The sequence below is a fragment of the Balaenoptera musculus genome, chromosome 14, assembly GCF_009873245.2.
Source record: "Balaenoptera musculus isolate JJ_BM4_2016_0621 chromosome 14, mBalMus1.pri.v3, whole genome shotgun sequence".
Taxonomy (NCBI): domain Eukaryota; kingdom Metazoa; phylum Chordata; class Mammalia; order Artiodactyla; family Balaenopteridae; genus Balaenoptera; species Balaenoptera musculus.
The window spans coordinates 17,315,973-17,328,713 of NC_045798.1; positions in this window are offsets into that span (position 1 = coordinate 17,315,973).

Here is a 12,741-nt window from a genome sequence, read left to right on the forward strand (position 1 = left end):
TCTTTTCCTTATTGATTTGTAATCGTCCCATGGGCATAGTTTGGATGCTAATCACTTGCCAGCTGTAGAGTTGCAAAAAGACTCATACAGTGTGTGACTTTCACTTTTTAAAGTGGGTTTACGTTTTAATGTCCACTTTGAAAATTAAAAAAAAAAACTTTCAGAAGTTTTATCTATACTCTGTAAACGTTTCAAATACACTCTTCATGATAAAAAGTGACAGTCCCCTTCTGGGGGGGTAGTTTGGGTACATCTTTCCAGACCTTTTCCTCTGCATCTCCGAATAGCTCAGTTATATATTTTTCCCCCATAAATGGGATGAATGCTCTATGTATTATGCGACCTTTACATCAAGTGTCCTCTCTGTACCTCTCCTTAGCACAAAGATTTCTCCCCCTACACATATATACATACACACACACAGACCCTAGAGTTGCCCAGCACCAGAGAGAGGAGAGGTTGCTCGTGGGCCAGCCAGCTTGTCTACACATATTCCCTTTTTAAAAAGTTGTGGTAAAATATGCATGACAGAAATTTACCATTTTAACCATTTTTAATATACTTAATGCCACTGACCCATACAGTTCAGTGGCATTAAGTATATTTGAAACAGGAGGGAAGGGGGCAGGGCACCACCTTCAAAAGAATGACAGAGCCCTTGAAGATATGACATAAACTTGTCAGAACCAATTAGGTCCAAGATGGTGGAAGATTCGACTTCCGGTGGACCTTGAGCCTCATTACGCTCATTGTAATACATTAGCCTGTGCTAAACGATGCACCCACACGTGCCATGACAGTTCCGAGGCCGACCATAAAAGGCCAAAAAGTGGGCGGTGGTGGTCCAGTTTCTGGAAATCTCCGCCCTTTCTCCAAAATAGTTGGAATAATCCTCCCACTCATTCGCCTATGAAATTACCCAGCCCATAAAAACCAACCACCCCATATTTTGGGCCCACACTCTGTCTGTGGAGTGTGTTTCTCCCAGGGCAGGTCTTGCCTTTTGAGACAGACCGCATTCTGTTATGAAATGTATCTCTCTAAATAAATCCACTTCTTACCTATCACTTTGCCTCTTGCTGAATTCCTTCTATGCTGAGACATAAAGAACCTGAGCTTCATTAAGTCCTGAGACCAGGTGTGCAATCTTAATCAAAAGACAGTGGGTTTGCATGCCGCGGAGCAACTAAGCCCGTGTGCCACAACTACTGAGGCCCAGGCGCCTAGAGCCTGTGCTCCACAACAAGAGAAGCCACCGCAATGAAAAGCCCGCGCACCACAACGAAGAGTAGCACCCACTTGCCGCAACTAGAGAAAGCCCATGTGTGGCAACGAAGACCCAACGCAGCCAAAAATAAATAAATTAAAAAAAAAAAAAAAAGGCAGTGGGTTCAAGTCCCAGCCCGTGGGTTCAAATCCCAATCTGGGTTTTGGCTGGGTATGAGTCAGATCTGAGTTGTGCGGTTTCATATTCACGTTGTTGGGCAACCATCACCACTATCCATCTGCAGAACTTTCTCTTCTTCCCAAACTGAAACTTTGTACCCATTTAACAATAAGTCCCCATTTCTCCCTCTTCCAGCCCTTGGCAACCACTGTTCTACTCTCTGTCTCTATTAACTTGACTACTTTGGGGACCTCATGTAATCAGATCATACAACATTTGTCCTTTTGTGACTGCCTTATTTCACTTAGCATAATGTCTTCAAGGTTCACTCATGTTGTAGTGTGTGTCAGAATTGCCTTCCTTTTTGGGGCTAAATAATATTTCATTGTATGGATAGACCACATTTCGTTCATTCATTCATTCATTGATGGACTTTTGGATTGTTTCTACCTTTTAGCTATTGTGAATAATACTGCTATGAACATGGATTATATAAATATCTGTTTGACTCCCTGCTTGCAGTTCTTTTGGTTGTATACCCAGAAGTGGAATTGCTGGATCATATAGTAATTCTGTTTTTACTTTTTATTTATTTATTTGTTTATTTATTTATTTATTTTTGGCTGAGTTGGGTCTTCGTTGCTATGCATGTGGGATCTTCCTGGACCAGGACTTGAACCCATGTCCCCTGCATTAGCAGGCAGATTCCCAACCACTGCACCACCAGGGAAGTCCCTGTTTTTACTTTTTTGAGGAATACTGTTTTCCATAGTGACTACACCATTTTACATTCCTACCAACAATGCACAAGGGCTCCAATTTCTCTACATCCTTGGCAACACTTGGTGTTTTCTGTTTTTTGTTTGTTTGTTTGATGATAGCCATCGAGATGGGTGTGCAGTGGTCTCTCACTGTGGTTTTGATTTACATTTCCTTAATGACTAAGGATGTTGATCATCTTTTCATGTGCTTATTGCTGTTTTGGATATCTTCTTTGGAGAAATGTCTATTTCAATTCCTTTGCCTATTTTTCAGTTGGGTTGTTTGTAGTTGAATTGTAGGAGTTCTTTATGTTAATCTCTTATTAGATATGTGATTTGCAAATGTTTTCTCCCTTTCTGTGGGTTGCCTTCTTACTCTGTTGATGGTGTCCTTTGATGTACAAAAGTTTTTAATTTTGATGAAGTCCAATTTGTCTATTCTTTTGTTGCCTGTGCTTTTTGGTGTCATATCCATGAAGTTGCTGCCAAATCCAATGTCATGAAGATTTCCCTCTATGTTTTCTTCTAAGAGTTTTATGGTGTTGACTCTTACACTTCGACTTTGATCCATTTGGGGTTAATTTTTGTATCTAGTGTCAGGTAAGGGTCCAACTTCATTCTTTCACCTGTGGATATTTAGTTTTCCCAGCACCACTGTTGAAAAGACTGCCTTTTCCCCATCGAATGGCTAGTTCCCCCAAAACGGCAAGTGGGGCCACCCTGTTGCCACTCTCTGTTTCAATCAAGAGCCACGTGTCCTTCCTGGCACAGGATGTGACACAGCCAGCGGCTCCCATGATGGTGGATGCCCTCACACAATGCACCTCCTTCATGGCCGCGTGCTGTGCTGTGCGGGACTCCAGGCCTGTAACTGGCCAGAGCCAGAACCCAACTTAGGTTCGGCTGCTTTTTGCTCAAAAGTCAATGTTCGAGAGACAGGGTTGGTGGGAAAAGATGCTTTATTCAGGAAGCCGGCAACCTGGGGAGACGGGGAACTAGTGTCCCCCCAAACCATCTCCCCATTGCCGATCGGGAGCAAGAGCTTTTAAAGGAAAGCTTCCAGGGTGTGCAGGTGGGGACTGCGTACAGAACAGCACTGTCAGCTCTGACGATCATCTTGAAATTGGTCATGCGGAGGTCTGGTCAGGGCCATCTTGGTGTTTTTTTTTTTTTAAATATATATAATTATTTATTTTTAAATTTATTTTTGGCTGCATTGGGTCTTTGTTGCTGTGTGCGGGCTTTCTCTAGTTGCAGCGAGCGGGGGCTACTCTTCGTTGTGGTGCACAGGCTTCTCATTGCGGTGGCTTCTCTCGTTGCAGAGCACGGGCTCTAGGCACGTGGGCTTCAGTAGTTGTGGCGCACGGGCATTGTTGCTCCGTGGCATGTGGGATATTCCCAGACCAGGGCTCGAACCCATGTCCCCTGCATTGGCAGGTGGATTCTTAACCACTGCGCCACCAGGGAAGCCCCATCTTGATTGTTTTAAGCTCACTTCATCTTCAACTCCAGGGTTTGTTTGTTCCCATTTCCTTGAGACCAGTTCCTGGAATTGTGCAAGATGGAGAAACTTACGTCTTGGCTACAGTCTGGTCATCATGCAGTTAGCTTTTTCCCTCTGGTGGCGTTTTTAGTATCTGCAAGACCACTCAGGAATGTTCATCAGACACTGTTATCTATGTCCTTCAGGAAGGAACTAAAGATTCTGTGACTCTATTGTCCTAATCATTAACTGCTTGAGCTTGTTCTTTTCATGCTGTAACGGGTTGAAACTTCTGGGGACTTTTGGATGGGATGGATGGATTTTGCATGTGGATGGAACTGAATCTTTTGGGGCCAGAGGGATGACTGTGGCAGGCAGAATAATGGCCTCCCAAAGATGTCCACACCCTAATTCCTGGAATATGATACCTTACCTGGAAAAAGGGATGGGGGTGGAGGGTGTGGAATCCACATCCCTGAGGGCATCCATCCAGATGTCTCAGTTTTGAGGACCTTCTCCTCCCCATGCCCCTCGTTTGCATAACAGACATGCCTTGGTTGAGCATTCAGTCTCTGGAGCTCTGACTCCTTCAATTAGGGCTTTAGCTTGTCATTCAACTGTGTCTGCCCTTCTGCTGCAGGTGATAAGGGCCTCTTTGTCAGTGACTCAAATTGCAATATATAAATGGGTCAAATCAACACATTGTCCACCTTAAACTTACACAGTGTTGGATGTCAGTTATATCTCAATTTTTCAAAAAAGATCCTCTTTAATTTCTACTCTACACCAACGCCCTCAGGTGCCCCCACTTAGCCATTGACTGCATGTTAACAGCTCAGTTCCTCACTATCTTTCTGCAGGGCATCGGTACAATTATACAATTCTTAATAATAGTAATAGTCAACGCTGTTTTTTGTAGGCATTGTCCCCTCAGCTTCCACCCGATTTTTTCAAATGCCTGCACCATTACACCCACCACAGCATTTCCCTCCACCATGGTATTCCCCAGGTCACAACTGGTGAGATCTTTAGTAATGGAGCCCTGAGTGTGCCAGGATCTGTCCATGCCACCTGCCAGCCAGGACTGTATCCTTTTCCCATGCTGGTGGTGGGCAAGGCAGTTCCAACTCCCTGTTTTCTCAGATCGCTCCTGGTTCCACTCGTGTTCCTCTGGGTCCTCTGAGAAGCAGAAAACAAGATGGGATTAAACATTCGAGAATGCATGCGTTAAGAGCAACACCTCAGTGATGGGAAATAGGGAGGGAGCCGGCAAATGCTGGGAGAGCCATTGGACCACAAGTGAAGGAGAGGAGGTTGGGTGGAAGCATCCTAGACCTCCGTGCAGTCTAAGGAAACTTCAGCAAAGCCTCCAGGGTCTCCAGCCATCAGGGGAGTCTCATGTCTCCCAGGAATAGGCCTGCTTTAGTGTCCCTGTCGCACTTGGTCATTGACTGGGAGTAATGTGTGGGAGGTGAGGTCTTGGTGCAAACCCTACCATGGATTTTCAGGGAGAGCTGTTGAGGCCTTGGTCAGTCGTGTTCCTGGGTGTGGAGGTCTGAGAGGTGCATTTTCACGGCTCCACACCTCCATCTTCATGTCGATCTGTACTTATTTCCCACAGTGTCATTCTGGAACTTAACATCTTTCCTGGGTTAGATTCCTTGTTTCTTAGATTCTGGCTCTTTTTTTGTTTTATTACCTAGTTTTGGCAGAGTATTTCCTCCAATAATTTCCTGAGAAAAGGGGAATGACAGGCATTTTTAAAAAGACCTTGCAGAAATTCCCTGGCGGTCCAGTGGTTAGGATTCAGCCCTCTCACTGCCAGGGGCCCGGGTTCAATCCCTGGTCGGGGAACTAAGATACCACAAGCCATGTGGCCTAGCCAAAAAAAAAAAAAAAAAAATCTTGTGTATCTTAAATATTTTTATTCTATCCTTTATTAAACCCTTAATAGTTTGGCCGGGTGTAGAACTCTAGTTTGGAATTATATTTCTTCAGAATTTTGAAGGCATCAATTGTTTTTTAGCTTCCAGTGCTACCATTTAGAAGTCCAGAGCCTTTCTGATTCTTGAATCTTTATAGGCGACCTGTATTTTCTCTGTGAAAGCTTGTAGCATCTTTCCTTTGTTTCCCGTGTTCTGAAATGTTAAGGTGATATGTGGTCATTTTTGGTGTGGGTGATTTTTCTTTTTCTTTTTTTTTTTTAATTGATGTATATTTGATTGTATTAGTTTCTGGTGTACAACAAATTGATTCAGTTATACGTATACATAATATGTATGTATGTATATATTCTTTTTCAGATTCTTTTCCATTATAGGTAGTTATGAGATATTGAATATAGTTCCCTGTGCTGTACAATAGGTCCTTGTTGTTTATTTGTTTTATATAGTGTGTATCTGTTAATCCCAAACTCCGAATTTATCTGCCCCTCTTCTCCTTTGGTAACTGTAAGTTCGTTTTCTGTGTCTGTGAGTCTGTTTCTGTTTTGTAAATAAGTTGTCATATTTTAGATTCCACATATGTGATATCATATGATATTTGTTTTTCTCTTAGTACAATATGATAATCTCTAGGTCCATTGATGTTGCTGGAAATAGCATTATTTCATTCTTTATGGCTGAGTAGTATTCCACTGTGTGTGTGTGTGTGTGTGTGTGTGTGTGTATACACACACACCCCATCTTTTTTTTCATCCATTTAGCTGGGTATTTGGTGGGCTCTCCCAATCTGGGGATCCACGTTCTCAATTTCTTGGAAAATTACATTATTTCTTTGATCATTTTAGTCTCTTTTGTTTTCTTTCTAAAATTCCTATTATTTTTCCCTCTTGATTTTCTTTTCTATCCTATTTTCTTTCTTTGTCTCTCTGTCCTACTCTTTGGGGGTCAATTTCATCTTCCTATTTTTATTTGTTCATTTGACAAATATGTATTGAACACCTATTTAAAGTGCTGGAGATACAGCAGTGAATAAGATACTGCCGTTGCTGTTTTTAGTTTCCAGTTTTCATGTGTATTTGTAGTCATATTGTGCTTTGGTCAGAGAAAGCAATCAGTTGTTTCCACTTTTCAGAATATGAGACTTTGTGAGGGTGTAATTTATGGTCAGTTTCCACTGATATTCCATGAGAAACTAAAAAGGTTATGTTTTCTATGACGGTAGAGATTAATAAGATTGATCTACTAATATTGATGCTTTGATTCAGATTCATTCATGGTTCTCATGTTTATTGCAGCACCTACTATATTTGAGATACCGTGCAAGCCACTGGGGGAAATAGTGGGTGAGCAAAAACAGGATTCCTTTTCTCAGAGTCCTTTATAGGCTAGTGGTGGTGGTAGTGGTGGGGGCAGACATTAATCAAGTAATAGCCTAAATGGGATAAGTACTATGCAGGAAAGGAAGAGAGTTCTCTGAGAGCATAAAAAATAGCGGCATCTGAGTTAGACCGGTGGGTCACAAAAGGCTTCCCTGACAAGGTGACAGTTGAGCTGAGATCTGAAGGAGTTGGCCTTAGTGAGACAAAAAGCCCAGAGGTGAGCAGTCCAGGTCTAGGAGATGGCTTGGGCAGATAAATGCCCTGTGGCGGGAGAGAAACATGGTCTTTAAGGAATGGAAGGATGTCTGGAGGACAGAGTGACGGAGTTTGGTGTGAGAGGAGCTGGGGAGGCAGGGAGGGCCATGGTGGGCATGGCCCTGAGGGTCACGTAATGGATTTCTGCCTTATCCTTAGAGCAACAGGAAGCCCTTGGTTCATGGACCCAGAGGAGTGGTACGAGAATGTTTCCATTTTGAAAAGATCACTCTGGCTGTGGTGTGCAGAGCAGGTGATGGGAGGTGGAAGGGAAGGTTTGTCAGGGTGAGTTAGGAGGCTCCTGTCATAATCTAGGAGCAGGATGCTAGTATCTTGGGTCAGGGTGGAGACAGAGGTGATGGAGAGAAATGGACAGATTCCAAGGGCATTCAGGAGGTTAAATGGACAGGAGTCAGCGATCGATTGACTGGTCATAAGGGTAGAGGGTCTTGTCCAGCTGCATGGATGGTGGTGTCATTCGTGCAGAAGAGGGACACCATTGTCAGAGGTGGTGCTGGGGAGAGCACAAGACCTGGCTTAGGCATGATGACCTTTTTTCTTTCTACACCCATTCTCCTCCCCCATGCCCCTGCCGACTTGTGTTGTCCAGGACTGAAAGACATTATGCAATTCTTCAACCACATTTTTTAAAAAATTTATTTAAATTTATTTATTTTTGGCTGCGTTGGGTCTTCATTGCTGCGTGCGGGCTTTCTCTAGTTGCGGCGAGCGGGGGCTACTCTTCGTTACGTTGAGCGGGCTTCTCATTGCGGTGGCGTCTCTTATGGAGCACAGGCTCTAGGCGCGTAGGCTTCAGTGGTTGTGGCTCGTGGGCTCAGTAGTTGTGGCGCACGGGCTTAGTTGCTCCACGGCATGTGGGATCTTCCCAGACCAGGGTTCAAACCCGTGTCCCCTGCATTGGCAGGCAGAACCACTGTGCCACCAGGGAAGTCCCTTCAACCACATTTTAACGTCTGTCAATTTCTTGTCTTGCATTTCTCTTACAGTTTGATATGTTTGACAGTAAAGTTTCATAACAATGTCAGGTTTTTTTAAAAATAAATTTATTTATTTTATTTATTTATTTTTGGCTGCACTGGGTCTTTGTTGCTGCGCGCGGGCTTTCTCTAGTTGCGGCGAGTGGGGGCCACTCCTCGTTGTGGTGCGCGGGCTTCTCATTGTGGTGGCTTCTCTTGTTGTGGAGCTCGGGCTCCAGGCACGTGGGCTTCAGTAGTTGTGGCACGCAGGCTCAGTAGTTGTGGCTCGTGGGCTTTAGAGCGCAGGCTCAGTAGTTGTGGCACATGGGCCCAGTTGCTCCGCTGCATGTGGGATCTTCCCGGACCAGGGCTCGAACCTGTCTCCCCTGCATTGGCAGGCGGACTCTTAACCACTGTGCCACCAAGGAAGCCCCAATGTCAGATTTTAAGATTTCTATTTTTAATTATTATAGTAATAACTGAAAATGTTATCATTAAAGATTTGAAATTATGGACGGTCCATATTTATGATCCCCAGCCCCATTCCCCTCTCTGAAAGTAATGCTGGTTCACAGCTTGAGTTGAATAATGAAATATTGTGTGGATTATGGTCCTCACCTTAATGAAACTTTTGTTGTGCTTCATACTTTTTAACAAAATTCAGCATTGCTGGATATGACTATCACGTCCTTGTTTTCTTTTCTTGTGTATTTATTTGCTTGGTGTATTTTGCTCAAACTTTTACTTTGGAACTGAGTCACAAGTGGTTGGATTTATGTTTTTGGTCAAATATGAACTTTTGCTTCTAATCAATGACTTTATCCCACCTACATTAGTACCAGATTCTTGATCTTAACTTTCCCCTTTTTCATATATCCCCTTTATTAAGGCTTCCATATTGCTTTCTTTGCTCTTCATCTTTTGCCATAATGTCTTCCCCTGGGTAATTTGGAAATTAAGGCATTTTTAGTTTTTCTCGTTGCTGTCTTTATTTTTTTAATTATTTTTAATTGAAGTATAGTTGATTTACAGTGTTTCAGATGTACAGCAAAGTGATTCACTTATACATACATATGTATATATACATATTCTTCCGATTCTTTTTCCTTATAGGTTATTACAAGATACTGAACATAGTTTTCTGTGCTACACATAGGTCCTTGTTTATTTTATATATAGTAGTGTGTATATGTTAATCCCAAACTTGCAATTTATACCCCCCCCCATTATCTTTAATATACTTGGGCTATATTTCCAGTTTCTCATCTTCAGAACTGGAACAGGATATTCATTTCTCCCAGACACAAGAAATCACCATGCATTTCTGCTTCCTTCTCTGCCTTTCACCTCGCACTTTTGTTGGTGCCTCCCTGCATTTTTTATCATTTTTTAAACTGCACTTTTTATTACTGCATCATGTATCTTCTACTTCAAGAATGATGACAAGTGGTATCATTTTATGACTAATTCCCTTCCGTGAGAAGGAGGAGGAGGTGGATGTCTTGCTTCTCTTCACCTCTAGGAGTGGGACTGGCCTGAGGCACCTTCGCCCCGTGGGGAGGGCGTCTGGGACAAGGACAGCCTTGGCAGCCTCGTCCAGTCCTGGGAAACACAGGCCAACAGCCTGGCCTGTGGCCTGGAGTCTGTGGTCAACAGCAGGGCTTTCCTGGGGACACAGACCGCAGTCAGCATACACTCGGTGACCACTGGCTCCTTCCTGCCGCCAGCCCTTGCACTGGCTGTCCCCACCACCTGGCAAAATTTTTTCTTTTTTTCCTCTGGCCGCACCGCGTGGCTTGCAGATCTCAGTTTTCCGACCAGGGATTGAACCCGCCTCACAGCAGTGAAAGCCCGGAATCCTAACCACTAGGCAACCAGGGAACTTACCCCAATTTTCTTCTAATAGAATTTTTATTATTACTTAATACAGGCACGAATTAAAAAACTCAATACAGTACAGAAATGCCCAGAGTGAAGCCAGCCTTCTTCCTGTCCCCACTCCCAGCAGCGCAGTGACTGTTGCCTTCTAAGTTACTTCCTTGAAACTTCCTAGAGCTGTCTATGCCTGGACAATTATGAACTGGCCACACTATGTATTGTTCTGCACCTTGCTTGTTCCAGTTAACAATGTATCTTGAAGATCACCTTGATATTAGTGCTTGTAGATCTGCCTTGTGCTTCTTTAACAGCTCCATGGCATCCACTTCTATGGAGGTACCAGGATGTAAATTCACTGTTGAGACATTTTCGTTAGCTCTTCTTCATTCCAGTGATGACTGCACACAACATCCCTGGCACATGTAAACATTATAGGTGCTAGCTTTTATGATCATCTTTCCCTTCTAACTCTCAGAACAAACCCGGGTGGCAGGCACTGTTATTTCCATCTGGAATTCCTAATAGAGAGAAGGTCTGAATGGCATCTATCTTCTATGTTTCTTCACCTCTTTTTCGCATTTCTGTCTCTGTGCTACATTCTGGGTAATTCCCTCAGCCATCTTCAGCTTTAAGTAATTCAGTCTCCATTTATCCTGTCCATCTATTAAAATCTTCTTTTGTGTTTGTTTTAGAATTTGTAAGTTTGTTTGTTTGCTTGTTTATTTTTGGCCGTGACACGCGGCATGTGGGATCTTAGTTCCCGGACCAGGGATTGAATCCGTGCCTCCTGCAGTGGAAGCATGGAGTCTTAACCACTGGACTGCCAGGGAAGTCCCCTTGTAAGTTTATTTTTATATATAAAAGATTTTAAGGATAATTACAAGCACAAGCATATACAAGATTAAAAAATCTGACAATGTCAATTATATAGTTGATTAAAGCAATGATTAGGGAAATCATGAGCAAAATTTATCCTTGCACATCCCAAAACATGAATTTCTGAATAAACTTTTTTTCCCCTCAGATTCCTATTTTCTGCTGATTTCTTTCAATATTAAGTATGATGCGTGTTTTATTTTTTGTAGGTGCCCTTTATCAAACAACGACATTCCTTTCTATTGCTAGTTTGCTGAAAGGTTTTTATAATGAATGGATATTGTATTTTGTTAAATGCCTTTTGTGCATCTGCTTTTTTCTTTTTTAGTCTGTTGATATGAATGACTGATCTTTGAATGTTAAACCAAACTTGCATTCGTGGAATAAACTCCACTTGATCATGATATATTATCCTTTTTGTATGTTTTTGGATTCAATTTGCTAAAATTTTGTTAGAAATTTTTATGTCTGTGTTCATGGGGGATACTGGTCTGTAGTTTTCTTTTTTAAAAAAATATTTATTTATTTTGGCTGCACCGGGTCTTAGTTGCTGCCTGTGGGATCTAGTTCCCCGACCAGGGATCGAACCCGAGCCCCTTGCATTAGGAGCATGGAGTCTTACCCACTGGACCACCAGGCAAGTCCCTAGTCTGTAGTTTTCTTGTCTTGCAGTGTTTTTCTGGTTTTGGTATCAGGGAAATGCTTCCCCAATAGAGGAAGCATTTCCTTCTCTTCAATTTTCTGGAAGAATTTGTGTAGAATTGGTAATATTTCTTTCTTAAATATTTGTTAGAATTCACCATTGAAGATATCTGGGCCTGGAGTTTCCTTTGTGGGAAGGTTTTTAACTATAAATTCAATTTAATAGATGTAGGGCTATTCAGGTTATCTATTACCTCTTCATTGAACTTTGGTAGTTTTTATCTTTCAAGAAATTCAGCCAGAGGAGGAGGATGAGGAGGAAAAAAAAAAAGAAATTTGTCCATTTCAATTAAATGCTCCAATTTATTGCCATAAGGTTATCCGTAACATTCTATTAATATCCTTTTAATGTCTACAGAATCTCTGGGGAGGGATGTTCCCATTCTCATTCTTGATGTTGGTAATTTGTGTCTCCCCACTGCCCCATACGTTTGGTTAAATTTTTATGAATTTTATTGATCTTCTCGAAGAATCAGCTTTTGGTTTAACTGATTTCTGTTATTTTTCTGTATTTGATTTGATTTTTGTGCCTTTATTATTTCCTCTGTGCTTACTTTGGTCTTCATATTCTATTTTCTTAAGATGGAAGCTTAGGTAATTTGAGATTTTTCTTCATTTAAATATGAGCATTTAAAATATAAATTCTTGGGAATTCCTTGGCGGTCCAGTGGTTAGGACTTGGAACATTCACTGCTGGGGCCCGGGTTCAATTCCTGGTCAGGGAACTAAGACTTGCCCAAGCTGCGTGGCATGGTGAAAAAAAAAATCTATATATAGAGATATATACACATCTACACACACACACAAATTCTAAGCATTGCTTTTGCAGTATCCCACAAGTTTGACATGTCATGTTTCCATTTCTTTCCAAAGTGTTTTTTCTAATTTTTTCTGTGATCTGCCCCCCCTCTTTGATCCATGGGTTATTTAGAAGTGCATTATTTAGCTTTCAAATATTTGAGGATTTTCTAGATTTTTATTATTGAGTTTTACTTTTGTCGTGGTGGAGGACATATTTTGTATTGTTTCAGTCCTTTTTCATTTATTATCTTACAGTTCAGAATATGGTCTCTCTTGGTAAATGTTCTTTGTGCACTTGG